General features: G+C 38.3%; 3 long non-coding RNA genes across 3 annotated transcripts; 1 reads left to right on the top strand and 2 right to left on the bottom strand.

Annotated features, from left to right (window-relative positions):
* Positions 1–325: 325 nt before the first annotated feature.
* Positions 326–1,224, bottom strand: LOC130071074 (uncharacterized). The gene is made up of 3 exons (XR_008803959.1): positions 1,177–1,224; positions 494–562; positions 326–376 (listed from the first exon to the last, which is right to left on the bottom strand). It is a non-coding gene; the product is annotated as an uncharacterized LOC130071074 (long non-coding RNA).
* Positions 1,225–3,041: 1,817 nt separating this feature from the next.
* On the bottom strand, positions 3,042–3,805 carry LOC130070788 (uncharacterized). The gene is made up of 3 exons (XR_008803926.1): positions 3,710–3,805; positions 3,223–3,319; positions 3,042–3,135 (listed from the first exon to the last, which is right to left on the bottom strand). It is a non-coding gene; the product is annotated as an uncharacterized LOC130070788 (long non-coding RNA).
* Positions 3,806–20,775: 16,970 nt separating this feature from the next.
* On the top strand, positions 20,776–22,325 carry LOC130070782 (uncharacterized). Its single transcript, XR_008803925.1, has 3 exons — positions 20,776–20,875; positions 21,102–21,176; positions 22,239–22,325. It is a non-coding gene; the product is annotated as an uncharacterized LOC130070782 (long non-coding RNA).
* Positions 22,326–27,922: the final 5,597 nt, after the last annotated feature.

Here is a 27,922-nt window from a genome sequence, read left to right as displayed (position 1 = left end):
AATGCATATCACTGTGTAAAAAAAAAAAGTCAGTACCTACCTTCACTGAAACCAGTGTGGGATGGTGCTAAAAAGGGGAACACAACAAGATCTTAGTTTGAACATGTTAAATGACAGTAGAAGGAAGTAAAAATCTTATTTTTACTCTATGGCTCTGCAGATTTGTTTGTACATAATTTGGTTTAAAAGGTAACTAATGGTTAAGGAGTTAAACACAGTCAGTTTTAGAACTTAAATAGTTTATTGTGTAACAGTATTTTGGATACATGGGTAAACCTGTAAGATTTGAATGCCGTGCTAGTGAACTGACACAGTATATACTTACAACTAAAGACTTCTGCCTCTCCTTGCCTAAATTGTGGGGTGCGATTCCTTGCTGTAAAGGATAATTAGTGGGAAAGGCCAAAGTTTAGCAGTAGCTTTTAGCACATGTTATATGGGTAAAATATGGGTATGGGTTAAATGGGAAGAAAAAGTTATATTGTAAATTTACGGGTTACTGATGTCCGTTTCACAGGTGTTGATGTCCTCCTTTGGTTACTGCGGATTTGTTTTTGGCGCCCTGATGGCATCAAAACAGGCCAAAAATATAGTGTCACCCCTGAATTTGGCTAACATTGGATATTAACACAAAACACAAAGATATAAACATATTTTAAGCTAAAAAACATTATAGTCCAGTCATTTTAAGCCAAAATGGAGGTCAACCTAGGACAAATTGCAACTGAAGCAAACTCAACTGATTTCATATCCTCAATATGTCACACCTGTCAACACTCCCGTTTTTCTCCCTTTTTTTTGCCCTATCTCCAGGACCCCTCCCGATTTGTTATTTCTCCCGGGAAACTCCCGTAATTTGCATGGTCCAAACTCCTTTATGAATAATAGGATCAATATGTTTGTCTAATGTTGACCAGTTGCCAGATCTTGTATTAAATGCATTATATTTACACAATACACACACCATATACAATTTCAACCCAGCAACCTATAACCCAGTTGCGCAGTCGCGGAAAGCTTAACCCGAAAGCGAGCACCACCACCCCTTTTTTTTTTCTCCTTACCTAGGACATATTGAGGATACAAAATCAGTTAGGTTTGCTTCTGTTGCAATTTGTCCTACTTTTTTCATAAAATGACTGGACTATTACATGTCCTGTGTTTTCAAATACTCACAATTCATAGTGTCTGCCTCCTCTCTGGCTAGTGGTTGGGAGTAATTCCCTCCTCTGCTGGTAGCTGAACAGAAAAAAAATTGGGAAAAATTGGAGAGGTCAGTGTTGAGGAGCTTTGAGGCAAGTTTAGGTCTAACTGATATCAAATTGATGTTATATTTGTTTGCGGTGGCCATAGATATATACATTAGATGTCGCCTTGGGGTTCTAAGCATGCGTCAAAACCGCCGCCATCTTGGAACAGGGGTCTTGTCATAGGAAGTAGCTAGGTAACGCTGCTATCTCCGCCTGTACTTCGAATTCATGGATTTTCTGACTTTTGTGCTGCGTATGGATGTTCACACGAACGAAATCTGAACTAGGAAGAATGTTTAAAAAAAAAAAAATAATAATAATAATAATAATTTTCTCTGGACTCCATGATAAATACATGTCTGACCATTGGAACGAACCAAAAAACTAGACAATCGCATTCATGGCAATTTATGGTGATTTTATTTCCGTTAGACCTTTGCCTACATTGACGTTTATGCATTAAAGAGGGGCTCCCCTGTTCCATGATGGCGGCTCTATTGACGCATTCGTTCCAATGAACTGCCTTAGCCAAGGCGACATCTAGTGTATATATCTATGTGCGGTGGCAAGCATATCTACTCTGTAACTCGTATGCCCTGTGTTTTCAAATACTCACAATTCATAGTGTCTGCCTCCTCTCTGGCTAGTGGTTGGGAGTAATTCCCTCCTCTGCTGGTACCTGAACAGGAAAAAATTGGGAGAAATTGGAGAGGTCAGTGTTGAGGAGCTTTGAGGCAAGTTTAGGTCTAACTGATATCAAATTGATGTTTTATTTGTCTGCAGTGGCAAGCATATCTACTCTGTAACTCGTATGCCCTGTGTTTTCAAATACTGTGTATTTGAAAACACTGTGTAAAGTGTATTTCCAGAACTGATGATAGTATTCCTTAAATTAATCCACAAAAAAACAAATGTGTTAGTTCTGTCAAACGCTTAAAATATTTAATCGCGAATAATGTCATAGTTAACTCGCGATTAATCGCACATTTTTATCTATTCTAAATGTCTCTTGATTTCTTTTTGTCCCATTATTTTTTCTCATTTTAATGCTCTTATCAACCTGAAAAAGTGGATCGGCTTGCTTTGTGCAAATATTTTTTATTGAAAACAACATTGGCATATACTGTGTTCAATTTCACACTAACATTCTCACTTGGAGCAAATAATCTCTCAAAGTAACACTGTCCATCAATAAAAGGGTGAAAGAAATACTGACGAGGTCCTGATATTGATGAGGGTGCGGAGAATTCGCATCAGCTTTGTGTGTGTGTGTGTGTGTGTGTGTGTGTGTGTGCTTGGCCATCATCAAGTGGTGTTTCAGACTGGACGTGCTGCGATGATGATAGCTCAGTTCACAACGACAAAACACACAGATCACTTTGGTCTCATCAATGGGACCATTTGGCAACTTTTTAAAAGTAAACTTTACATTCAGAATCTTATTGGCATCCATTTCGGCGTCTCGCGCTCGTCATCCACTCAAAACTTAACGTTAATCTACTATTTGGCCGGCTCGCAAGCCTAAACAAGTGTGTGTGGCGTTACTGTTGTTTTGTTTCCGGTCTAGCTAGATCCGCTTGCGCTTTGGTCGACGAAGCAACAAAACGCATGCCGCGTCCTGTTGCAAAAGCATGTGAAAAAAACTACAAGGTTTGCTAGGCCAAAAAGACTGCTAAACTCGCGATAAAAAAAATTAACGCCGTTAATAACGCGTTTAACTGACAGCCCTAGTGTTAATTAAACAAATTAATAGAACTATAACTGTTGCACAAATTGGCCAATCTTACATTTCCTGATGGGGTTGATTTGCACTTCTGGCGCTGCTGGAAGTGGAAAGTTTGCCTCATCCTCAGTTTCACTATCATCGAAAAAACGTGCCCTTTTACTGATGAAAAAACAAAAAAAAAACAGATTATTCAATTTATTCTCCTCATTCAGCAGCCATACTCTGCTCTGTATGTCCTGTATTTACATGTGTCTTTTTCTTCTCACGGGGGGCGAGTCCACATCTGTAAGGTCTGTGTTTATTTCTGCCTCTGGTAGTTTTTGGCGAGCTTCTTCATATGTTTCTGAATAGATAAACAACAAAGTTTCTGTGAAGCAAACTAAAAAATACATTAAATAGAGAATAAATTAATAAATGAGAAAAGAATCTTAGGGCCAAATTTACTAAATAGGCTCAATCTCCTTTTTGGGGGAGGTAAATAATGGTGCAAATACCAATAAATTGACTAGCATCAACCTTAGTAAATCGCCTTGCATGATTCATTTAAATTAATCTGAATGATTCTGCATGAGTCTGAAAGGGAACTCTTACAAACGCTTATGCAACAATGTCAGCTGCAAAAATAACTGTTCACGCCTTTTTAGTGTCTTTAATAAATCCTGAGACCAAAAGAGGGTAATGCTGGTGCAACCTGTTAGTAAATCTGACCCATGGAAGCTATGGATATATGTACCTCTAGTAAAAATAATCCGGATTTTGAAGGGAGTCCAAGATGGTCCTGGCTTTACCATTGATTTTATGGCTTTAACTCTATCTTCATATTTGTATGGAGGCCACATACAAATATTGTCCCTTACCCAATTTTGGGGGACAACCTCGACTTCATTTGTTGTTTCAAAGATTACGATATGATACATTGTCTGAAAAAAAAAGAGTTTTACACTTAATTTAGATTAATAAAAAAAATAAAAAATCTAATTCATATAAATGCCACTTACAAAGCATGTGTTTAGACTTCTTGTAATGTAGAACTATTTAAATGAGCTACACAATCGGAATAATAAGTAAAGGAAACAATCACTATAATTATCACTATAATAAGTAGTAGGAAACAATCACTATGATTTACTATAAAATAATGGCAGTAATGTTATTAATCATGACAAAAAATGCATCATAGTATTTAATATACTAAATACAGCACCAAAAAAAAAATCACACAGCAAAACTTACCTCATAAATGCTTCCTCATTCAAACGCAAGAACTAAAATAAAATCCTTGTTTTATTATTATGCTATAAGCCGATAACCAGTAGCGCATGCGTGTACCGTGCACTGTGCATACCACGAGAGATTATAAATCATATGTTTGTTATTTGTGATAAGCAATAATGAGAATCAATAAAAGTGCGCGTTTGTGTTATAAAGTCAAATGTGCATAGGTGGGGGATGGGTAAAAAGAAATCTGGCGGGAATATAATATGGTGGGATCCACTCAGTGTAAGAGACTGATCGATGCATGACAGTGTTTACACATGAAGATGCCACTTAAATACATCACCAGCATCACTACAGTGTGTTATGAATTCCTTAAAAATGTAATATTGCAGGGGGGGAACCACTTTTTCTGGGCCAGCAGGTAAAACGGTTCCCCCTGTGTGTTCAGTGTAAGAGACTGATCGATGGATGACAGTGTTTACACATGAAGATGCCACTTAAATACATCACCAGCATCACTACAGTGTGTTATAAATACTGAAAATGTACTATACAGAACCACTTTTTCTGGGCCTTCAAGTAGACGAATATCATAAAATAACGTAAATGAGAATAACAACACAGATTACTTATTTGTGCAGTGCAATATAGTTTATTTATGTCTACAGCAAACCGACACACACGCAGTAATAAAAATAATAATAAAAAGAACGTATAACTAGAATTAGCAAGTGTAACGTTATCTACATCCGATTGAGCCATAAACATCTGAAAATATACATTCTATGCTTTAAAACCTGTATGCAATTGCAGATTATCTAACAAACAGAGTAAAATGTACATTACTGTGATGGAGAATAAGTAAAAACACCGCGATGCACAATTGCACAATATGGCTAGGAGCTTGCGCGGAATAATGACGTGAGATCATGATTTTCGTCTTGCTGTTGCGCATGCGCGCTGAAGGGGAAACAGGGGAACAGAATTTTCCGGAACACCGGCCTTTATTTACCCAAACCTGTCGCCACACCAGGCGTGTAAAAGAGACATACGGTAAAAAAAATATATTTTTTCTGGCCAAAATATATTTTAAATATATGTTGTAACTGTGAAATTAAAAAAAAAAATTTTTTGAAATCTAAAATATATTTATTTTCATCCTTCATTTACCAAAATATATTTCAAAATGTATTTCAGGGTCAAGAAAATACATTTCCAACCTTACAGTAGAATGTGGATGGATAGCAAAAGTATCCATTATATCCGGGCATGTCACTATGCTCTGTCTTGTCTGCACCTGTTCTTGTTCTATCCCTGATTAGTTAACCTTCATCCACCTGTGTCTAGTTAGTTCCCTCGTTTACCTGTATATATATTCTCTCGTTTACCTGTGTATATAGTACCCTGTGTATATATTCTCCCGTTCAGTTCTCTCCCGGGTCGGTTATTGTTTTTGTGAACGTGATGTTTCTGTTAACACGTTGTTACATTAAATCTTATCGTCTGAATAAGTGTTTCATCTGCCAAGCCGTGACAGTATTAAAATCATCAGTAGCCTATAAACAGAGCAAAAACAATGCACAATATAAAACACTGCTTTGAAATGTACATTTGACTTCTTGCCATTAAATATTCAATTAATTACGTGTTTTTTAATGATAATGACATGTAAGTGTTATTTAAACATAAGCATAACAAAATAAACTGAAAAAGTTACAATTATTTACATAAATTGTTTTTAAATCATTTTTAATATTTATAAAAATGTAATCAACTTTTGAGCTTTTCAGTGTGAATGATCAGACATTTGCTTGATAGCTTAAGCAGGAATAGCGGTAAGATGTCTGTGTTATATCAACATAAGCATTACAAAATAAACTGAAAAAGCTACAATTATTTACATAAATTGTTTTTAAATCATTTTGCAAAATATACCACATAGCATAATATTTTGCATTGCTTTAGTAATGTACACATAGCTTTTTGCCATTAATTCATCGTCAAATTTTAAAAGATAAATATACACTTATTACATTATAAAAAACATTGTACACTGACACTAAAGATCAAATTGAATAAAACAACTTAGGCCACTCTTCTTAGCTTCATTTGACGTCTCATTTAAGGAATTCAGACTGATTCATATTTCTAAAAATGTAATCAACTTTGAGTTTTTCAGTGTGAATGATCAGACATTTGCATTTGATAGCTGAAGCAGGAATAGCTGTAAGATGTCCAAGATTTTTTGACACTGGTTCAAAGTAACTTGGATTTGAGGCACAGAGACTATGCTTTGCTTGTTCATAGAATCTGCCAATGGCATAACACCTCTCCTCATTTTCACTTTGACAAATCAAGAATCTTTCAATTCTAAAAAAGTTTTGATCTTCGTCATTCAACACAACAGTGAATGAATTGCGTTTAGATACACGGCTGTAATCTTCTGAGTGAACCACCTCGTCATTTGTAATGATTCGTTGAAAGTACTTTACCCTGCCTTTTTGTACCCCATAACGACTCAGTGCCATATAGTCATCTCTCCTAAGTAATCGCACTTTAGGACGACCGAGTGCAGTGACATCATGTGTGCGAGTTACATGTTTCAACCGTTTTGGTCTTGTCAGAGTTTCAAAGATCTCCTTGCATTCATTTGAGGCATCTTTTAGGATAGTCTGACCATAAAAAGGTAAAGCCTTTTGTAACCAAAAAGTTTTGACAATCTGCAGTGCAACCCCTTGAGTGCTTTTGATCATGTCGAGTAGTTTAGCATTATAAGACTCAAATACAAAGGCAGAGTGAGCCCACAAAGGCCCCCAGTTAACTACACTTCTTGGTAAATGGAGGCAAAGATGGACATTATAAGACATATTGGCTTCCCCATAGTATACCTCCATGTCTTTCACAAAATCTGTTAGAAGTGCCTCAGACTCCGTAATCTGGTCTCTGATTATATTTTCACCCAACAGAAGTGATACACCCTTAACTAGTTTTGACCAGTGATTCAGTAGTGGTTCTGGCAAGACACCTTTTAGTACAGGTAAGCTATAATAAAAGAGCCACATGTACCACTCGTGGGCTTTCCAGAATTTCCTCAATGTGACTGATCTTGGCACACGAGGTACATTACATGGTGGTTTAATCTTTAAAAGCAACTCGTCTATCACTTTTGTAGACCTACCTATATACCAGTGTTTTTCATGGTTTTCACTGTTTAACCACAGCCCTGTTACAGTTCGTGCAACACCCAGAAGTACTGAATGCATGTAGTCTGGCACAGACCCTTCAATTACATCAAAACTGGGAAGCCGACACAATGCACTTGGTCCTTTGACACCCATAACAGGCTGTCCTGACTCTAACGCAGCTTCTACAAATTCATGTCTGTTCCTGATTGCGAAGCTGGAGGTCTTTCTGAAAAGGATATGCACGAGTAGATCCTCTGCCCTTTTCAACCCATTTTCCTTTGTGAAGGCAATAGGACCAGCCATATTCACCATTAAACTGTTTGACATTCTGTATTAGAGGTCTGGCAACTGAGTCACTCATCAGAACTAGAGGGATTACTTTTGTAGTGATAGAAACACCTTTGTCCTATTCCCATGTGAAACCGTTGTCCTCTAGTTTTACACATTCCTCTACAAAAGGATTTAAGAATGTTCTCATATTAGGCTTCTCATCCCCAAACCACAGTCCACAAAAGAGTACATTATCCGGTCTCATTTTCAACGGCAACTCATTAATGGTGCATAAAAGGGGCCAAATACTACAAGGGGACTTTTTAAAAACTGGCACACCATCACAGCTAAATGTCAAGGTAAGGGTTTGAAGGGGCGTATCTGAACCACTTAAAGCTTTCTGATACAAAAAACCATCACAAATATCACTGACAGATGTTGATGTTTCTGTTTGCCTTTGTACCAATTCGTCTGTAATTCCTGGAATTTTCAAAAGATGTTTTATTTGATCTTCCAAGGAGAGGTATATGAAAAAATTATTGGTGAACCTGCTGGCTTTGTCATAAGTAATGTTGCATTGAACACAATGAACATGGTCCAGTTCAGCTGACATTATTTTATTGCACTGGTCACACACATAACAGATTTTCATAATGTCTTTGGTATAATCGAAAGCTTTGTAAAATGAATATTTTGTCCTGCATACCGAATCATTACCACCAACAACATTTAGAATTTTCATGACATCCTCAAGACAGTCATTGGTCAAATTGTGTTTAAGCTTAAGTGCCAAAAGAAGTAGTTGGGTTTGCTCTTTAGTTTGACCTGAATCCACTGGATCCTCTATCTGAACAGGACTGGAAGTGCACTCTTCTTCAGGAGTAGTTAGCTGGATGTCTTCTGGGATGGTGTCTGGGAACGGCTAAAAAAAAAGAAGAGAGAATTATGGGTCCTGTTAACATCACATTAATACTCTTCGAAGAGATGTAGCCTGGAGTTTAAGTTTAAGTTTCAGATCGGTCCTTTCCCAATCCACATTTATACTCTTCTGCCCTGTAATTTCCTGTCTTCTCTCCATTATCCTTTCTGCAATAAATAAAAAGTGGCAATTTTTTTTTCTTAGTAAAAACTTTCTTTTTTACTGCTCAGCATCACATCTTTTTAGAATTATTCACAATCAAGGGAGTGTATTGTTTTGTGTATTTTGACACAAACCTTGAAAACAGACAAATAAGATAGTATTTGTTACTTGCTATAAAGGAGCAATTAATTAAAAAGGATAGTGAAAGTTCTGTAATCCTTTACTCACCCTCAAGTTGTTCTAAACCTGTAAGATTTTCTTTCCTGTTGAACACAAAAGAAGCTATTTTGAAGAATGCAGGTAACCAAACAGTAGATGGACCCCATTGACTTCCATAGTATAAAACAAAAATGCTGTGTAAGTCAACAGAGAACAGAAACTGTTTGGTTACTGACATTCTTCAAAATAGCTTATTTTGTGTTCAACAGAACAAAGAAACTACACGTTTGGAACAACAGTACATTTGCATTTTTGGGTGAACCATACCTTTAATTAATTAAAGGGATGTATCAAATGTAAACTGTGCAAATTACCAGAACCATACCTTATGACATTCATTGATAACATTCTCAAGGTCTTCTGCTGCCTTCATTCTGAAAAATAAAAATATGTATACAGTAAATAAATTTAAAAAAGTGATTAATACATTTCACACCATACACCTATATTATACTGAATCAAGAATATGCAGAGAAATCGGACATTCTCGCGCTATAAGTCACGAAAGTGCGAACTCGTAGGAAGACCACGAGTGCTTAGGGTACATTTAGGACAGGGCCTAAATCCCCTGATCAAAAGAGCCAACTTCGAGTGATTAATTTGGGAGCCGTTCGCACCATAGGCAGAAACAAAAGTACACCCGCCAGAACGGCTGATTGGGGAAATTTAAGGGCATTTGGTTTGGTTGCAGTTAATCGACCTAGCAGTGGGAGATACTGTTTTCAACACACCTTTTTTTTTGTGCCCATCTTCGTATGGTTCTTGGAGGAATTTCCTCTTCAGCATCAGTAAGATAACGTTTATACGAAATCCTTTGTCGAGGCTCGCTCATTGTGTCTGTGTACGTCACAGCAAATCATATGTGACCTACTGATGAAATTAAGATGACAAAATAAAGAACAACATTGAGGATTAATCATACAATCCAAAGGGTTAACGTTAAACATTTGTAATAAAGTTAGAATGTTATTTATTGTGACATCTATGCTTACCAAATAGTTTTCCAGGGAAGTAAAAAAATGGATCGTCTGGAATCCGTCCGTCAATGCGCTTACTGTCTGCGCGTGCGCAATGCATACGCAGCGCAATGCCTTAGTGATGTTATAATAAAACTGCATAATTAGATTTTAAAGGTAAAAAACAACATTTAAAAGAATCCTAAAACATTTTTATGTAAGTGCAAATACAAAAAAATTCAACAATTTAGATAATTTAAAAAAGCAGCTTTATGACGTCATTAAAAAAAACCGTTGCCAGCCTGAGGCGCGAATAATATGACCGTGTCACCGCTGCACCCGAAAATTGGAGACGGTAAGAAACGAGCCGATTATGTTTGCGTTAATTAAGTGGGTGGAGGATGGAAAATTCTCTATTCTGCCTACTGAACAAATAAGAGGATTTGATGAGGATGAATACTCAGCGGGTATGGAAGAAAGGGAAGTTTACTTGGTGGAGTGGCGCCAAGGCGTCAAAGAGCCGAAAGGTGGGTGGGCGGTTTATGAGGCCTCCATCGTCAAGATAGCAGGTAAAGTTTCCTATTTTTATTATCCTATACTCTTATATCATGCTTTATTATTCTGGATACGCTTAACAAGACGTCAGTAAATTATTCAATTTGTTTTTTTTATGTAATTAACATCATCAGGACCGTGTGACGTGCTACAATCATTAACGTTAGCCTTTATCTCAGCATTATTCTATCTCCTCAGAAAGGGAGAGAACGTTGCAAATACAGCTCAAGGAGCTTGAAGAACAGCTACCCAAGCCAGTCATTCTCAAGAGAAAGACTAGACCCACAATAGCCGCGTTTCCACTGTCGGGCCAGTGCTAGGCCAGGGCTTTAAACGGGCCGTTCCGGGCTAATAGACTCGGGCCAGTAGCACCGGGCCTGCGTTTCCACTGTCGGGCCAGAAGCTCCACAGCGCGTCACTAAAACACGCCCGCAACACGCCTCTCTGGAACAACGTCACACTAACCCATCATTTCACCAACAAATGGAAGTTTTATCAGAAAACTAATCAGAAAGAAATCACTGGAAACAGCGTGCATCGCAAAACAAACATGATAAAAGCGGCCGTTCGCTGGCATTTTTGTTGTTTACTTGAAATTTTAAAACCCAAGCATCGATGTTTTACCACAGGTTTACAATAAAAAAGTGATACATTGATCATAATGAATTAATGTATGTCAAAATTCCACATTAGTCACACAGAAATAATAATTACCGTTAGGTCTATTTCACAAAAGAAAGAGGACACACTTACATTATTCAGTCGAGGCTGTTTCTGTTTATTTGGTAGTTACAGGACATATATCACATTTAGAAAGAATGATAATTTCTACAAATAATGTTATATGCCACCAAAAATACGACCTGGGGAGCGTTAGCACAGTCTCGACTCCCAGTAGCTACAGATATATTTTCAGTCAGAGAAACAGGAAGCTCCCGAAAAAAAGTAGATTGTCCGGTATAAAGAGACTACTATGTAGGCTACTGAATAAAACAGAATAAAAACATGATTGTGATAGCCTTTATGATTGGTCTGACTTCTTCAAGCGTTCACCATGTTTTTTTACTATGCGTATTCAAGCGTTTACTATGGTATACCATAGTAAACGCGGTTAGCGCGCATAGTCTTTTGCATCGCGTATAAATATGTCTACCTTATACGGTGATCAGAATCCACATCGGATCACAAACAGAAGGCATTAAAACATGAAAGTGAGTTAAATTATTTTAAAAGTCTTTAATGCTGACAGAATCCATCGGCGCTGTCTCTCGACTCAGGTAATCCCCGCCTCTGTTCGTAACCACTCCTCTAGCCCGAGCTGGCCCGCTTTGGCCCAAGGTATTCGACGGGCCAGAAATCCTGGCCGTTGGCCCCGAGTAAGCCCCGATCAAGCCCCGGAAGTGACAGTGGAAACGCGACTGGCCCTGGCACGCACTAGCACGGCCCGGCCCTGGCCCTGGCCCGGCAGTGGAAACGCGGCTAATGAAACTCCTAGAGGCCGCACAGGTGAGAGAGGAACCAGCAGCTAAGAAAAAGGTGAGTGTTTGCTAGAACTGTATGTGTATATATATATAACATAATTATAAATACATATAAATGTACTTGTTTACAGTCAATTATGTATTTTTAATGGACAGCTCACAGACCTACTACCAAATGATCTAAAGGTGTGGAATGAAAAAAAAATTGAACATCTAACTGTTACAGCGTGTGATAAATCAGCTGAGAGAAGAGAACATGAGTCTAAATAAAGAAAATGAGAGGCTGAAAAATGAAATACTTGAAAGTAACGTAGACTAACCATGTTCCGTACACTTTTCACCTTTCACCGCACGCCAATGGCCACTCCTCTGTTGCTGAGAGACATACAAGCTTGTGTGAGTGCTCATTCTCAGGGGAAATTCCTATTGGAGGATCTATTCTTTGATTGATGTCTTTTGGACCAATAGTATTTGAGAAAAGTGGGGTTAAGTCCCTCCTCCGCCTGGGTTTGGATGTTCACAGACGCTAACGGTGTTCCGTACAGGCGGCCAACGGTGTTCCGTACAGAGCGCATTTCAGATTTCAACTGCAAAATTTGACGTTAAAATGATCATTTGTGAGCTGTTTATTTATTTTAAAAGAAGAGGATATTATTGAAATCTATAAGAAAGGTGAGTACATTTTTCTTTTTGTTAAAACTTAAAGGCACACCGCGGAACTTTTGGCCACTAGTGGCGCTCGACCTGTAACTTTCACGTCTAGCGTCCCTAGAGGCCACAAGCTCCGCAGCAGTGTCGCAAAAGTCAACAAACAGTCAACCGGTCAGCCCATAGACAGTGGGTCAGCCTCCCGTGTCTTTAGATTGTGTTTGTGTGTGCTTGCAGTGTTTGAGGCGGGCAGCCTGGCCGCGCTCGATTCCCTTATAGCAGTCTGCTGAGAGAGAGCGAGCGGGGCGAGCCCCGTGGGGCTTAGTGCTAACATGTCTGTGAGTGAATGTGGGCGCGGGATGGCGGGCCGGGCACATTTACTGCACTAAAAACACCGTCGGCCTGAGCTGACTGTAACTTATGTGTGTTGGTTTCGTTTTACAGAAACCGTGGGACATGTTGTGTGTAGTGTTTGTGGGCACTGAGTCGTGGGCACGTTCACTACATTTAATGTACATTTGACATGAGTCGACTTTATTTGTGCCAGCCCTGCACTGTGGCGGGCTGTGTTTGTGTGTAGAAATGAACAATGGGCTGTGGGCATTTTATTACACCCCTCCTCCTCATAACACCATCGGCTGTGGCCGGAATACCAGAAAATACTACACTACTTATAGGATTTATCTGGGTCACCTTGGAAACGGCATTTGTGTGCAGGCAAGCGTCAGCATCGGTCGGGCACCCCTCCTCCTCCTCCTGTAGCTCACGCCAGCGAGCGAACGCTGGACCAATGGTGATCCTCGTCCTGGCTTTTCATTTGTCACTATGCCTTTTTCTTTTCTTTTTAGTGTCCTCTGACAAAACCTTTGCCTTCTTCATTGTAGCTGTTGGTTCGGCCATGACGAAAACATACAGACGGCAATCAAACCATAGACAGTATCAAACGCGAGTTGAGCACTCACGTCAGAATCTGAGGAAGTTGTGGGTGGTGGGGGAAGTGACGTATGCCGTAAAGCGGTTGAATTTTGTAGTTCTTTTTGTGCTCGGGTTCCTACCCGAAACCCGAAGTTACATAGTGCTAGGAAAAGCGATACAGACACCTTCAGGCTACGGCAGACGTGTCATTCAACCTATTGTAAGTCGATGTACCATCTCAATGGGTTTTGGTAATATATTATAAAGGTTGAAAAGTTCCACAGTGTGCCTTTAAGTTAATTTGCCTACTGCCTAATAAGCTAGATCACCACGCGATGGTTAGTCATGATTTATGGCACGTGAATTAAGCCTGAACCATGTGAAACGTTATAAAACAACTTGATCATATATTTCTGAAGAACAAGAAGGAGGGTAAACAATTTGCATTTGTTTAAAACGTTTAATAACTGAAAGTAACCAATTAATGGGCAACCGTGAACTGATAAAATGATAAGGATATTGTGTGTGTGTGTGAGTGTTGTAACGTGTGTGTGTGTGTGTGTGTGTGTGTGTGTGTGTGTGCACCATTTAAATTAAACACTAAAACTGATTGTAAAATTAGAAATTGTCAGTAAATCAGCAGTAGGATGTGTTAATTGTGTGTGTGTGTGTGTGTGTGTGTGTGCACTACTTAAAACTATTTACATTATGTGTGTGTGTGTTAGGTTATGTGGACAAACAACATTTATGGCAAAGCCACTCAGCATCTGTCACTTCCTCCACCTCAGCGCACTCAATGTGGAACCAGAGACGACAAAGGTCACACTGCACCCATTCATCAATGGCCCCATCTCCTGACCCAGGTGGACCACCCTTCTGCATACAGCGCAGTGTTCCCCATCTTCCTCAATGGGAGGTGGTGTTTGTTTTTTCTGCCTTTTGGCCTCCTGCGCTTTGGCCTTTTCCTCCCTCTTCTTTGCCATATCTTCTTTGCGCTTTCTCTTCTTTTCTTCCTTCTCTTTCTCCTCAGCTTCTTTCTGCTCCAGCAGACGAACATACTCGTCACTCGTGATGACGCGGGCTGGCAGCGGAAGGCGACGCCTCACCTTGTCCCTCCTGTCCAAGGCTGGGGTCATCAGGACATTTGCGAGACTTTCTGGAATCACCCCCGCTGCTACCAGGTAATTTTTTTCAACCCCCCTTTTGCAGGTGGGGCAAGGTGTTGGAGTGGTGGTGGGAGTGTTTGATGTATGTGTGTCAGTAGTGGGATCGTATGTGTGTGTGAGAGTGGCAGGTGTGTCTGAGGGAGTGACGGGAGCGATGGATGGAGTGACGAGAGTGATGGGTGGCGTGGCTGATGGAGTGATGGATGGCGTGGCTGAGGTAGTGACGGAAGTGCTGGATGGCCTGGCATCAACAGATGGGAGCACTCTCACCACCTAAGGCAATACAGCATATTTAATACTCATTAGCACACCACAAAAAAATGCAAGTACCTTAGAGGATAAATTATCATTGTATTAATGTTAAAATTACCTGGGTTGTGTCCACAGCCCCCCTGGACAGAGGGAAGATGCCTGCCTTCCGGAACCCAGCCTTTATGTTTAGTGCAGTGACAGCAGTGGGGTAGACTGCTTTTAGCAGGGAAGAAAACTGCTTTTTCCCCACCACCAGATCCCCTCGCACTAGACCCATCCGGGACGCCATGGTGGAAAAACCAGCCTTAAGGGGGTTAAACACCGCAATGTCTAGGGGCTGTAGAATGTGTGTGGTGTGGGCAGGGAGTAGGGTTGGGTATCGTTTGGGTTTTATCCGATTCCAGTACCTACTCGGTATTTTTTAAACGGTTCCGGTGCTTAAACGGTTCTTAAATCGGTACTTAAGAAAATGAAACCGCACACACTTTATCAAAAAATAATACCCTTTAATTTACAGGGCCAAACTGGACACAATATTAACTTAAATCTTTAAACAATATAAATACAAGTAACATATGGTAATAATAAAACCAATATAAAATAAAAATTCATATTTACATAATATCAAATGAAACAATATTGTATCAAACAATGTAATAATACTGGAGATTAATAGAGATTACTAGCAGGCAGAGCTGCCAACTCTCACGCATTGACCGTGAGACTCACGCAAATGACCCTTTTCACACAGAAAAATCGCGGACAAAGAGGACACTGACAAGACAGAGAAGGTTACTTTTGATATGGAACAAATCCACAGCTGTCAGATTCTGTCAATATTTTCACGAGATTCACACAATAAATAACGTTTTGGCTCTTTGAAATGTGACAGATCGCTGTAGCGCGTCAGTTCAAACGGCACGTGATACAGCAGCCTACTTAGCTACGCAGCGTTGAGTGAACCTATGAAAGAGAACATCTCTGGTTACTGGTCTAACATATCTCTCAATAGGGAACGAGACGCTGCCAAGCTCCTCGCGCTGCCGACCAGCTTCCTTTTTCGGCAAAGAAATCTGAGGAGCAGATGGCGCGCGCGCGCCAACATAGTATGACGACGTAAGTGCGTCGATGCGGCGCCCGCGCCATCAGCCAATGAATTGGCTTGATTCTATATGGGATTCAGACTATCTGCACACCCAGAGGGCGTTCTGACACGTAATTTTACACGTGAAATGCAGCCAAACCTTGCGAGAAAGAGCGCGCATGCGAGACAGAAGAAACTGTGCTCCAAACTGTGTAGCACACGCACGGCGGAGAGAGAGAGAGCGAGAGACCTTGTGTGTGTGCGTGTGTGCCTAATGAAGTTAGGCACCGAAATCAGGCACCGAAATTTTCGTTCTTATTCGGTCTGGTTACTACCGTTTACGTCGGCACCGGTTCCCTATTGGCACCGAGTTTCGGTACCCAACCCTAGCAGGGAGGCAGAGGATCTCAATCTTATTTTCCCTACAGTACAGTATTACGTCTCTTGACACATGCGTCTCGTGTTGATCCATAATAAGAATGATTGGCCTTTCCTCCGGAGCATACTGCACAAAATGCCTGAGCCATTTGAGAAACAGCTCAGAGTCCATGTACCCCTTTTCTTGGATGCCATAGAGAGCGTTGGGGGGCCCATCCAGCCTGTATGCGTTGCTTGGGAGGCAGCCGGGGTAGATGATGAAGGGAGGGATGCTGTCCCCGGCTGCACTCACGCAGCAGTGCACTGTGATGTGCTCCCTGGTGGTCTGCTGCTGCTGGTACACATGCTTCCTCCCAGTCTGGCACAACACCTTCTCCCTGGACCTTGGCTTGTCCCCAAAGCCAGTTTCGTCACAGTTGAAGACAAGATGGGGTTTGTCCTCTAAACTGTGGCGAACATATAAGGCCTCGTATAATTTGAAGAACCCTTCAATGGCCTCTGGAGTAGCTCCATGGACTCTTGCCCTGTCAAGGGAGTCGGCTGTGCGGGAGGTGAGTTCTGGATGGCGGGCCTCAAATCTGGACCACCAGACGTCACTTGGCCCCTTCTCCAGATTGACAGTGGTACTGTCCCCTCTGCCACTCTCTTTAATAATGCCAATAGCCAGCACTTTCACCACAGATCTTGTGACTGGGAAGCCGTGGTCTGCCATCCAGAAAATAAATGAGATGAGAGCATCTTCTTCTGCAGTTGTCAGGGCCGAATTAGGATGAGGGTTCAGACTGTATTTTTTTTTTTTGTAGTCCTGCAGGGTGGTGTGTGGGATGGCATACTTTTTAGAGGTCTGCCTCAAACTAGCTCCTGCTATCACTTCCTGAACTGCCTTTTCGAGCACTACTAAAGTATACTGCTTTTTTCTGCCTGACATTCTGATTTTCTTTTCTTATTTTCCTTTGAAATAAAACTGTTTGTTAAAACTGTGAATAAAAATAATTTCTAAACAATCATTTGATGTATGACATTTTATTAAATAACATTAACGTGTGAAGATCCTATCATTGTTTTAACAGTATCATAAACATTCGATTTTATGGAAAGTTGGCTATGAAATAACATCACAATCAATTCAGTTAACGTTATAGTAATACAACAGTTAACAGTAACATGTAAGTTATAACCTTATATTAAATATTGTTGATTTATTAAAGAATGACCATTTGAAATGTTAAAATATTAACGTTATATTTATATTTTAACATTTAAAATAGTCACTTTAATAAATCCACATATATATATATATATATATATAATTGTTGATTTATTAAAGAATGACTATTTTAAATGTTAAAATATTATAAATATAATAATCATAATTGCCCGCAGTCTGTGTTGACAGACGTGCTGCGTCTCTGCTGCCTGTCTCAGTGCGAGAGTTGCGCCAAGTGGCCATTGTCCGGAATTTACGTTTAAAAATTCCCATTTAAAAGCAGTTATTCAACCAAAGGTAATATATTTCATGATTTGTGATAGCTTAATAAACAATTCATGAGGATTATATTACTGTGAGAAACATTAATCCATTAGAAATATACATTTTTACCGCTGTAATTGTCTCCCCACCTAAAGCTAATATCTGGGCTGCAGCTTGCCTACCCTCCATTAGCAGGCGCAGTGGGCGCACCTAGCAAACTTACTGAAATCTCTCTGGAACAAACGGCGGGTGATTCTCTTTCTTGGTCAGGGATGAAAGAGGGATAAATGAGGTACACACACATATATAGTTTATTTATAACCTGGAAGTATTTATTCAGCAATCGGCGGGAAAAGGTCATCTGTACGGAACATCGTTGCTGTACGGAACATGGTTAGTCTACGTTAAGTACTGTACTGTATAAATATATATATATATATGTGTGTGTGTAATATATTATCAATCCGGCATTTTGATCAAAATACAGAAAAAAACAGTAATATTGTGAAATATTATTACAATTTGAAATAATGGTTTTCTATTTAAATATACTTAAAACATAATTTATTCCTGTAAACAAAGCTGAATTTTCAGCATCATTAATCCTTAATGATCCATAAAGTCTTCAGTGTCACATGATCCTTCAGAAATCATTCTTATATGATTTGATGCTCAACAAACATTTATGATTATTATCAATGTTGAAAACCTGTTGAGCTGCATAATATTTCTTATAATCTGTGATACTTTTTCAGGATTCATTGATGGATATAAAGTTGAAAAGAACAGCATTTATTCAAAATAGAAAACGTTTCTAACAATATAAATCTTTACTATCACTTTGTATCAATTTAACAGTTACACTTTTTATCAATTTAAGGATAAATTAAATTGATAAAAAGTGTTAAATTTTGTTAGAAAATATTTCTATTTTAAATAAATGCTGTTCTTTTTAACTTTGTTCTTTTTAATCAATGAATCCTGAAAAAAAAATAGATATCATTAGAAAAAGTAACATTAAAAATAGTAATGTTTCCAAATTTCTGACCAGTACACTATATATGTGTGTGTGTGTGTGTGTGTGTGTGTGTGTGTGTGTGTGTGTGTGTGTGTGTGTGTGTGTGTGTGTGTGTGTGTGTGTGTGTGTGTGTGTGTGCTTACAGTTTGGTCTTTCTACAGTATTTTTCAAAATATATTCACATTTAATTTTACGTTCACAGAAATCCCACCTCTCCTTCTGGCTACGAAGCACTTACTCCAAGAGGTTAGAAGAATTGTTTACATAATGTAAAGCACAGTTATGCCTTAATTTATTTTACAATGCTCCACATTTTCTTGCCTTTTAAAACTTTTTAAGACCTTTAGAGTTGCTCATTAGTAATATTTCTGCCTTCTTATTTCAGCCCATGAAATCAATTGCAGATGTCCCTGACGTAAGATTTAAATCTAATTAATTAATTTGTTTGTCATTATCATTATTGTTGTTGTTGTTTTTGGTGCAGTTTACAATAGCTTGTGGAATCTGTTGCAGATGTTCATGATGTACATTTTACACATTTTCATATCTATTAACATATGATATATATATATATATTTTTTTTTTTAAAACATATGTACTTGTACATTGTACTCAGGGCCGTGATCACGAACGAACGGGGTGGGGGATTGAGAGGGGTGCTAATACTAACTTGCACTGCCCGACACCACCCCACCTCACGCTACGCTTGGGACGGTCCTGATTGTACTTGTACACTGAATCTGAACAAGAAACAGTCTGCTATGTAAATGTTTTTCTGATTTACAGTGTTGACTTGTTTCTAATACATGAATTTCTCTTTTACAGATTTCAAAGACTCCATCTCATGTTCCCCTCTCACATGCTCCTAAAGTAAGTATTAGCTACTTTTTATGTAATGTCTGTGCCACATGCTATTATGTCACATACTAAGCATAACTATTGAAATAATGACATTTCTAATCGATTTTTTAAACATTTATAATAAACCATGAAATTAAAATAATTATAAAGAAATTACAACAGAACAAGTTGTACTTCATACCACGGCTACATGCAAACTACTATACTGTATATTAAATCTCGGCATTTTGTGGTATAATTATCCTGCTAGAAGTGCCAGTTACATAGATCATTAGATAAACGTATATTGTAAACAATTGTCCAGTACTATTGCTAACATATCCATTTACCATATTCATTTTAGCCTGTGCAATCAAATGCAGATGTCCTTGATGTAAGTTATGCATTTTAACTATTGTTTTTATCTTATTTTTTACATTTCAAATATACTTGTCAAGTCAGGAACATTAATCATAGCATCGTTATTTGAACATGACTGTGGTAGATAAACAATAGTTCACCTAAAATTGATATATCTCATCATTTACTCACCTTTGTGTTTTCTCATGTTTGTGTGACTTATTTTCCTCAGCATAACAGCAAAATATGTTCTACATCCAATGCTTCTCTGTCTGCTAGTAAAGTAAGTACTTTGTTTTTGCCTTGCCAAAATACATGGTGCAGTTACGAGTAATTGCTTTGTTAATTCTTAATAAAGTGTGTAAAGGTTTGTAGTTAAGCACTTCCTTCTTTTCTTTATAGTTTACCAGCAACAGTCTGTCTGTAATAACATTGTTGACTTTCATTTTTGTTTTATTTCAATTTTATTTTTTTAGTGTTCCAGTGATGCTAATTATGTAAGTACTTTTTGCTGAGGATTTAGGTGTGTACATAAAGATTTGTTAAGCATTTCTGCAATGGGTGAAATGGCTGAATAAAAACTTAAAAAGAGATTTACAATATACATTATTTTCAAATTAAATCTTTTAAAACTTGTTTATGTGATCACAACCACAGGTGGAGTTAGCACATGGCACGGGCATAACAATCCTACAGCATCGATGGACTTCTGCTCTGCAGGCCCAAACAGCCACTTCAATGGTCCGTGTTCTTTTAATGGCCGCCTTCCCACTAGAGGTTCTGATCCAGAGCAATTTGAAAGGTAGACCGTTTCAAAGATATTAATCTGAGAAGTTTAAAAAAGGCATCTACATCTAACTTGCCCATAAAAATATCTTTCAAATTCAGCATACCTGTAGTTATTTTTCTTTACTTCCACTGTTGAGGTGAACAAAAATATTTGGAGATCTAAAACTAGTCAGAAGACAATTGTGCATGCCCTCTGTATCCTATTCAAATGTTCATGTATCATGTATTGTCTTTTGTAGGGGGAAAGAGTAAAACTGACGGTAGTACAGAGAGAAGAAGTGCCCTTGACAAGGAAACCATGGGAGCCATATTTGGTAAATCAAGACTTGCAGTGCGTCCAAAATCACATACTGTTTGAGTAGATACATTTGTATTTGAATTTACATCGCAACCATTAAAAAAGTATGTTCTATATGAATGAATTTCGGACATTACTAAATCAACCATGTTGTTGCTGTCACGTGACTTACCAGTGTAATTTACGTAGCTTCACTGCCAGTCATAAATCCCCTCCCGTAGCCTCATGGGATAGTAAAGTGTCCATCGTATGCACACTTCAGAATCTCTGCATAAGTAGTAGGTCATGAGGATACTTTTTGCCTACTATTTTAAAAATACTATGAATTCGGACATACTTCTCTGTTGGCGTATTGTTTTTCATATACTATATAGTAGAGAAGTATTTGATTTCGGACGCAGAGTTGGTGAAAGGAAAATTTACTAGAAAATGTCAGTTAAAGGGTTAGTTCGCCCAAAAATTGTAATCATTTCTGTAAGACTTTCGTTCATCTTCGAAACAGAAATTAATATCTTTTTGATATAAAATCTGAGATATTTCTGTCCCTCCTTTGACAGCTGCGCAACTACCACTATGACGCTTCAAAAAGTTCCTAAAGAAATCGTAAAACTAATCCATATGAATTGAGCGGATGTCAGTAGTTTTATTTAATGCATCTGTGTGGCAAAAAATGGAATTAAAAAAATTCAAGTGTTACATTTATACAATATAAATAAAAACCAAGAAAACAGAAAAAAAGTTTTCTGAAACAAAAATCCAAAAGTGAAGTGAGCCACTGCCTATGTTAATGACGGCCGGGTGTCCACTGGCACTGGCGCGCTTCACGCGGAGCAGAGCGAGCACTTTCAATTCATTCATATGGAAGTTGAGCTTCTCATAGAACATAGGCAGTGGCAAAATACGCAGCAATGGAGGGACAGAAATCTCTCAAATGTTATTAAAATATCTTCAGTTGTGTTTAGAAGATGAACGAGAGTCTCAACAGGGTTAGAAGTAATGAGTGTGAGTAGTTATTGACAGAATTTTCATTTTTGGGTGCATGAACTAAATATATATCTGTGATTTTTGTCTCTTACAGTGGCAGTCAAGAAGAGATTTCCCAATGTATCCAGAGGAGCTTTGGGTATTGCAGTGAATTCCAAGCTGGGGGAACTGAGACTGCTTGAAAAAAAAAAAAGCTAATTTATTCAGATGTGTGATATGTTCACATTTTGGACAGCAAATAAAGATTTTATTCAAATGTTACATTGTGAATGTATTTTCTTGGACTGAAATATATGCAGGGCAAAATATATGTTTTTAAAAAATACAAGGTATATTAAAAAAATGTATTTGTAGGAAATATATTTCGTCCCCTTGGAATTATAAGGTTCTATCTGACATTTTTGTCAAAATTGAGTTATTCACATATTCTTATTCTGTGACAACTTATTTACATTATGTGATGTGTTTTTTTAAATTGTGTCCATTGTGGGACTTTTTATTGAAAAAACAAAAAGGTTCTATCTACAAAATCGAACTCTAACTTGGCTCTATAAGGTTCTATCTGCGTGAGCCAATCAGCACTTCGAATGCACAGAAGAGGACCAATCAGAATCAACTTTATATGTCATGTCACAGGCTTTTTCCTTGAAGACAAAGAAACCCCATAAAGGCATAATGCTATACATTTACAGTAAATTAAATATTCACTAAATTGTGTAGTGTTATGAAGTGGCTTCAATTTGGCCATTTTCTTTATAGTGTATTGGTTATTATTATTAATTATCAATGAGGTTATTATTAATAACTATTATTATTATAGTTATTATTATCTGAATTATACAAATATGCAGTGGGTAAATTGAATATTTAAAAAAAAACATTTAACATGCAAGTGTGTGTGCGCGAGTGTGTGAAAATGTGTGTGTGTGCGCGAGTGTGTGAAAGTGTGTGTGTGACTGTGTGTGCGAGTGTGTGCGAGTGTGTGAAAGTGTGTGTGTGTGTGTGTGTGTGTGTGTGTGTGTGTGTGTGTGTGTGTGTGTGTGTGTGTGTGTGTGTGTGTGTGTGTGTGTGTGTGTGAAAGTGTGTTGGTGTGTGTGTGTGTGTGTGACTGTGTGTGACTGTGTGTGTGTGAGTGAGAGAGAGTGTGTGTGTGTGTGATTAAAAAATGAGTCTGACATTTTTTGTGATCATAATAGTCAGTGAATAATTTTTCAATGATTATTAAACTTTATGAATTAATTTGCTGAAGCATGTCGATTTTCTTGTAGTTTTTAAAGTCTTGAAATGTCTTAATTTTTACAATTTTAAGCCTTAAAGGTCCAATAGTTAACAATTTCATTGATGGGGTCTTAATTACAACAATAAACGTTAGCATGTTATTTCAGCCATACTGATGTCTAGAGAGAAAGCCACTTCACCTGGCCCACTTTAGCTGGAATAAAGTCCTGCTCAGATGTATTACAGTAGCTGCTTTCTGTCTAAACAAAAGAAAGATTAAAGTAACAATTTCTGCAATAATGTGTTTAATTACCCACCAAATTGGTAACGAAAATTAAGATTCTGCACTGGACAAAATATTTAGACCTACCTTGCTTAATTTGAAATGTCCTAAATACATGGAAGTGCTAAAAAATATGAAATAAATGTCATAGAAAGGATAAAATTTTACTTTCTAACACATGTTGAGACATTGTTACAACATTAATTTTATATTTAATGTTCAAATAATGTTTTGGCAGATAGAACCTTATAATTCTAAGCGAAAAGTGTTTTTTTTAGAATTAGAAGGTTCTATCTGCGTTTGACCCATTCCAAAAAAAAACATTTACAAATTTGAGAGGATTTTGATATTGTATATTTAGAATACATTTAGGGTCCCTGTTATTTTCATGTTTGAAAGAAACTTGTTCCCCATATAAATTTTCCTATATGTAATGCAAAAACTTTGAAGCTCAATATCTCAAAACTGCTCAGAACGCAGATAGAACCTTATAATTCCAAGGGGACGATTTATGTAAATATATTCTGAAATATATTTTAGCAAATATATTTTTTGGCCATTTTTTGTATATTTTGAAATATATTTTAAAATATATTTTTTTCCCGTATGGGCTCTACAACGGTGGATGCGAGAGGTGCGCGCAGTGTTCCGTTGAAAACCACAGGCCATGAAAAGAGCCACTTAACTGTGGTGTTGGCTGCGAAAGCAGACGGGAAGGCAGGGGATGTGGACAAGGAGTACACTGCTGGAGGAAATATGGGTACCTGGGTTGCCTGGGTACTTCAAGCGTGGGAAAAGCTGGATACGGAGCGGCTGAAAAATTCCTTTAAGGTCTGCTTGCGTGTGTGTGTGTGTGTGTGTGTGTGTGTGTGTGTGTGTGTGTGTGTGTGAGAGAGAGAGAGAGAGAGAGAGAGAGAGAGAGAGAGAGAGAGAGAGAGAGAGAGAGAGAGAGAGAGAGAGAGAGAGAGAGAGAGAGAGAGAGAGAGAGAGAGAGAGTAGGAGGGGTTTTCTGAGATAACTCGAGCCTATAAAATACTGAGCCCATCATGGAGAAAGTCTCTTATCCGAAACTGAAGAACAGAGGACGATAGGCTATTACCTACCATGGGCACAATGACTACGCTGTATCACACGTTCCTGCTCTTTACAGGTGAGGCTGCTTACATCTCATTTAACCATTCCTTCTCACGCTGCTTTCTTCTTATATAATATACATTTAGTCATTTCGCTTTTAAAGAAGTGAGATTAGGGTGGCACTGGACACCTGTAGTGTGTGTGTTTCACACAGCGCGTAGATCCCGGGAAATTGCCAGAACACCTTCTGTGTGAACGCAAACACCACCCGGGGGTGATGCCGCTTGATGCCGGGTTGGGGACCTAGTAACATTGCCGGGATCAGTCCCGGAACGCATAATCAATGCCGTGTCGTAATGATGAAAGCAGGCTAGTGAAACGGTACGTAATGCGCTAGTTTATGATCGAATCAGAGAAAAAAAAATGCACAAGCGTGGTTTCTCGAGAGAGGAAGCGTATGGGATTAGATTTCGGTCACAATTCTGCGCGTGCAAGATCACATTTTGAGCGCGTAAAAGGGCATTTCGCACGCGCGTGAACTGGGTTTTGCAGAGAAATGTTCGTCTCGCAGATAAGAAAATATTTCGAGCGAACGAAAATCAATTTTGCATTTAAAATAAGTATTTGGATGTGCGCAGACGTTCTCTTTCGCATGTGCAAAGTTTCACTTTCTTGCTCCTCTCATACAGCCATAAGCGCTCTCGAAGCGCAGACGGCTCGCGTGCTCGGATTGGCTGGATTGAAAACCAATCACAAGACTCCCTGCATCACCGACTGTGGACGAGGAAAAATACATGGTGGAAGATGTTTATGTTTAATTTGTTTAATGGCTTGAACCAGGCACGGCGTTATGGGTGGGCCTGACGGGCCTAGGCCCACCCACTTTTCAACAGGCCCACCCAAAACTTTTCTTCAATTTTTTTTGTCAAGAATTATAAAAAATCGCCAATTAAGCTCATAATTTGTGCTAAAATAGTCTAAATGTTTAGTTTAACAAAACAATTTTAAGCTGGTTATTTCTTGATGTTTCTTCGCAAGTTCAGCAGACGGTGTTCGGGTTTTCTTCCGATCAGAGGATGTGAGCGGAGAGCGCATTTCTGAATATTCCGCTCTGTTCGCTCATTCTGCAGGCTCGCGCGCTCAACCCAGAATGGCCTGCTGGTTCGAACTTCGAAGATATGTGGAATAAGGCCTACTTAAATAGGGCAGGCTATAGCCTAGTATGGAAGCTTGTTTCCGCCATAGAATAAAACATTTTAAAAGATAGGCTAATTGCGACTTTATTTCACACAATGTGCACACTATCCATCCTAAAATAATATATAAGAAAATACAGTATATTTTTTTAGTAAGATAGTTCTTTTTCCAGAACATCTATGCTGTTATTGTTTTTGTTTACTTGAACTTTGAAGTGTTCAAGCCAGGCACGGCGCCAGGATTTCAGGTTTGGATGGGCCAGACCAATTGTGGGTGGGCCTTAAATTAAAAACGTTAAAACGTTATCCAATCACTGTTTAACCTAATAAAAGTTACTGACTAATATACTGCTATATTATCTGTACGCAGGGCCGGCTATACATAATATAGATTTTAATAGCTTGATGCTCTTTAAATATTTTGTTGCATTGTTAAAAAGTTTCGGTGCATATGGACGGAACTATCCGCGATCGCTCTCCTTGGTTCTGACCAAAGAAGAGCGCTTTGGAATCTCCATTACGCATTTACCTGGGCTGCGTTTCCCGATAAAAGAAAAAACGATGCTCTTTATAAAATAAGCACTTCAGAAATAGTTGAAATTGCATTTATTAGGACTCATGGGATATTATAAAAAATAATCTAAACTATAATAGCCTATATTTAGACTGTAAAAGAGGTCAGGAATGTAATATTTCCCCAAAACATAGTTTAGTTCTGCTCCTATAACATGAGGCCGAATATTTCACAATTCTTAATTGTTTTAAGTTTTCAACATGCTACATTACAGATCAACAACACTGTCCGACAGTTTCAATCAATAGCCTATACTCGGGAACAGAACTTGTTCATTAACAACGTCATCTGTCCATTTATTTATTTTCGATTTCATTAACAACAGACTTACTTATTATACAGAGAAGATGTATTAAAATGTAACCTATACCACAATATCAACAAAGTGATCTGCATTGCAGAAAAACAACAACAGCAAAAAACATTTCAGAAGCCAAAAAATAATCAGGCTAAAAAATAACAACTGAGTAACAACTAAGTAAAAGACACTCATATTTATGCCGTCTGTTAGCGCATAAATATAAGTGTCTTTTACTTAGTTGTTAGGCTACTCAGTTGTTATTTTTTAGCCTGATTATTTTTTGGCTTCTGAAATGTTTTTTGCAGGTTAGCTATAAAGTCAGAATTGCGTGATATAAAGTCGCAATTGTAGCCTATGTTATTAAGTCAAAATTGCGTGATATAGGCTAAAAGTGCGAGAAATATAGCTTGAAATTCTGGCTTTTTTCACATAATTGCATGTTTATCTCGCAATTCTGACTTTATAATAGGCCTACGTAATTGGGAGATATAAAGGCAGAATTGCAAGATATAAAGTGCGTGTTACAAAGTCAGAATTGTGAGATATAAAGTAAACTATGGGTAAAAAAGAGAAGCAATTGCGACTTTATTTCACGCAATTCTGACTTTATTTCACGCAATTCTGACTTTATAACATGCAATTGCGGCTTTATTTCACGCAATTGCGACTTTAGTTCACGAAATTCTGATTTTATATCTCGCAATTCTGACTTTTTTCTCTCAGAATTGCGAGATATAAAATCAGAATTTCGTGAACTAAAGTCGCAATTGTGTGAAATAAAGTCGCAATTAGCCAATCTTTTAAAATGTTTTATTCTATGGCGGAAACAAGCTTCCATACTAGGCTATAGCCTGCCCTATTTAAGTAGGCCTTATTCCACATATCTTCGAAGTTCGAACCAGCAGGCCATTCTGGGTTGAGCGCGCGAGCCTGCAGAATGAGCGAACAGAGCGGAATATTCAGAAATGCGCTCTCCGCTCACATCCTCTGATCGGAAGAAAACCCGAACACCGTCTGCTGAACTTGCGAAGAAACATCAAGAAATAACCAGCTTAAAATTGTTTTGTTAAACTAGACTATTTTAGCACAAATTATGAGCTTAATTGGCGATTTTTTATAATTCTTGACAAAA

The sequence above is a fragment of the Rhinichthys klamathensis genome, unplaced genomic scaffold (genome assembly GCF_029890125.1).
Source record: "Rhinichthys klamathensis goyatoka isolate OS25496 unplaced genomic scaffold, OSU_Roscu_1.1 h1tg000018l_1, whole genome shotgun sequence".
In the NCBI taxonomy this organism is placed as follows: Eukaryota; Metazoa; Chordata; class Actinopteri; order Cypriniformes; family Leuciscidae; genus Rhinichthys; species Rhinichthys klamathensis.
This window is presented reverse-complemented; position numbering and strand designations above follow the sequence as displayed.